We start from the raw sequence: 3130 nt of genomic DNA, 5'->3' as shown, positions 1-3130 counted from the left end.
TGGAGCTTCACCAACCTAGCACTTTATTTGGACGGCTGTAAGCAGCCTCTCCCTTTTCATGTTCAGCCAAATTATCTGCCAGAATTTCTTTTCAAGTCTAGGGAGGGGAAAAAAAAAAGAAATCCCTCCCCCATCCCCCACTGCATGGAGTTAATTACTGTATTTTCATCTGGGAGGGTGGGAAAAAATACACGCTGGGCTGAAACAGCACACGAAACAACGGCTGGCGTATGCTGTCTGCCTGGGTCTCTTAGCTGCTGGTGATTTTTTTTTAAGGTATCGCAGCCTGCCGTAGTATTTGGGTAATGTCAGTGGAATAACGAAGCAGCCTGGGAGGCAGGGCCTGGCACTAACTGGCTTGGATTGTCTGCACCCAGGCCTCTGTCGGGCTGTGTGACCTCAGGCAGGTGGCGAGCAGCGCTGTTTTAATTCGGCGATCTGAGACACGGAGGCGGAGGGCAGGCAAGCTGCGGAGTCTCAGGTATCTGCCTCGCCTCCCCCTAACACCCTCAACATCTGCCGCGTTCACTGCCTGATCACTGATCCGTGCTCCGCGCCAAGGAGAAGTTGAGAACGGCTCTCGGGAGACCTGGGGCTTTCTCCAGTGATTCCAGACACTTTTGCTTCTGTTCCTGGGTTGAAAACACCACCGGAAGCAGCATTTTCTGATGAGATTACAGCATTTCTAGTCCAGTTTCTGAAGCAGAGGGGGAAATAAAGGAAAATGGAAAAAAAAGAAAAAGGAAAAAATTGAGCTGAAATATATAGATCTGTACATGCACACACACATACGTATATATCGCTGAAATCCTCAACCTACTCGGTGCTAACACTGGGCAGGACAAAGTGCATGTGGGTGATTTTATAGGAATCCGTTCACCCCTTCCTCTTATTCTCTCCTTTGTCGGTTACGCTATTTGTGTCTTTGTCTTCTTCCTCAGCACCTCCACCCACCCACCCAACAAGCCTGAACAGGAAATGTTTAAAGACGGGTGAAGTACAAACCCCAAGCCATTTTTCAAAAGAAACCGGGTTAAAGATACCTGCCGTTGATGTAGCAATCTAGTCCCCGTCCCAGCGTGCTGTGGAGGAGATTCCTAAATATCCAAACCCCAGTGGTCTTTATCTGGCCCAGCTGCTTCTGCTGGAGAAGGAATGCGGCAGCCGAGTGTGTGAACACTGCCTCTATTGTATCCACACGGGCTGATTGAAGCCTAGATAATTGGCATGTAACCTTCTCTATTAATAGTGCAGACAGATATGTGAATTAGCCGGACCCCTCCGACATATGCCATGCATTAGCTAAAGGGGCTTATGATTCTCCAAACGTCTCCGCTATTACACCAATAATTAGGCTTTAGAACTTGATAACTTTGGGGGGAAATCAATAAATAATAGGGAAGCTCCACACTCCGTCTGAATCAGAGGTGCTTCTGTAATCTTACCGTGACTTCAGTGCTGCCAGGGGTCGTCACTGATCGTCTGAGGGTTTGGGGGTTCGGGACTCGGGGTGTGTCTTGCTGATGCTGACTTGCTGGAGGAGATTCGTAAAGGAGGGGACTTTCTGACGAGTTTCTGTAGTCATCAGGTGTGTGAACGGCAGTGTGCGCTCACCCCGTGCTCTTTGCCTGTCTTGTAAAGGAGCAGATGCACCCCGAGTGAGACAGAGGAAAACCCTGAGTTAGGCTATCTAGCGCCGTGCGTGTCTGAGTACGGGGCTCGGCTCCTGTCAAGTCCTAAGGCTACAGGAAGTACTGCAGCGGATGGTTAAGAAAACAAACTGCCAGGCGGCCGGGATTGGAAGCATGGGGCCTCCGCGTGCTAGCTCGGACAACTTGTCCAACCGCTCTCTGCGCCTCACTTTTGAGATCTGAAAAATGGGAAGAACAATCGTTCCTGGCCCACTGGCACTTTGTAAGGTTTAAATAACTCGTAAGCACTTTTGCTTTTCCTTTAATAAATATGCGCTGAAGGTGTTCAGACTGCTGGCTGTGACCGACCAGGAGGTGGAGAGAGCCAGCAGCAGGTCGCAACTAACACTTTCTTCATGGAGCGGAGCCCACAGCACACGGGAAGGGTGAGTACCGTTTACAGAAGTTCTGATAACTATATATGTGCTGTGTATATGTGTGTGTGCTTGTGTTACATATGTGCATGCTGGCTGTCAGTGTAAAAACATTTCTTTTAGGGGGTCAAGTTTTTTGAAAATGTGAAAATCCTGCCATCAAACGATCTAAAATCTGAAGACAACCTGAATGCGTCGATAGGAGATTGGTTCAATAAATTAAGCCAGGGCTTCCCTGATGGTCCAGTGGCTAAGACTCTGTGCCCAGTGTCGGGGGCCCAGGTTCCATCCCTGCTCAGGGAACTAGATCCCCCATGCCACAACCAAAATGTGGCACAGCCAAGTAAATAATAAATAGTTACAATTAGTTAATTAAGCTACATCCTTACAATGGACTATCAGGCAGTCATTCATAAGAAAGAGGTCAATTTCCCTGTGCTGATTTATATAACAGACACCCAGAAACATTATTCAGTGAAGATAAAAGGCATTGCAGGGTGTATTTGTTACAATCCTATATATGTAAAGAAAAAGGGCTTTATTGTGCGTGCGTGTTTCACTGTTGTGAGGTCTCAGTCCGCTGTCAGACCCTGTGGAGCCCGTCTTCCCCGGAGCTCACAGATGGGGACCACTCTCCCTCCAACCGAGCAGCCAGAAGTCTTGAATCCACCTCTCGCTGACATGCCTGTGTGTCTCGCTCACACTAGGGACCCAAGTCCATCCTTTCAGCTTCCTCGTGAAGCCTCGATCCCTATTCCAAACTACTGTCATCTCTCTCCTGGGCAACCAAACTCTTAACTAGTCTCCCTGTAGGCCCCTAACTAGTCCCCTTCAGTCACCTAACTAGTCTCAGCCCATGCACTCTTGCCTCCATCTCCCCGTCTCCCCAGTGTAGCCAGACCAGTCCCCTCCCCACCTGGCTTCAATTCTTGCCATGGAAGTCTTCCCCACGCTCTTGGGACAAAAACCCCAAATTCTATTCGATATAGTGACCTACTTTCTTGCAGATGCTGTAACAGAGTATAAGAAACTAGGCAACTTAGAGCAACAGAAAGGTCTCAACAC

At 48.8% G+C, this 3130-nt stretch overlaps 1 long non-coding RNA gene across 1 annotated transcript; it reads right to left on the bottom strand.

Annotated features, from left to right (window-relative positions):
• LOC133044509 (uncharacterized) lies at nucleotides 1-1576 on the bottom strand. The gene is made up of 2 exons (XR_009689957.1): nucleotides 1446-1576; nucleotides 1-697 (listed from the first exon to the last, which is right to left on the bottom strand). It is a non-coding gene; the product is annotated as an uncharacterized LOC133044509 (long non-coding RNA).
• Between the last annotated feature and the right edge of the window lie 1554 nt (nucleotides 1577-3130).

This window comes from Dama dama, chromosome 23, assembly GCF_033118175.1.
Source record: "Dama dama isolate Ldn47 chromosome 23, ASM3311817v1, whole genome shotgun sequence".
Classification (NCBI taxonomy): domain Eukaryota; kingdom Metazoa; phylum Chordata; class Mammalia; order Artiodactyla; family Cervidae; genus Dama; species Dama dama.
Note: the sequence above shows the minus strand (reverse complement) of the source record. Positions and strands in the feature narration are given on the sequence as shown.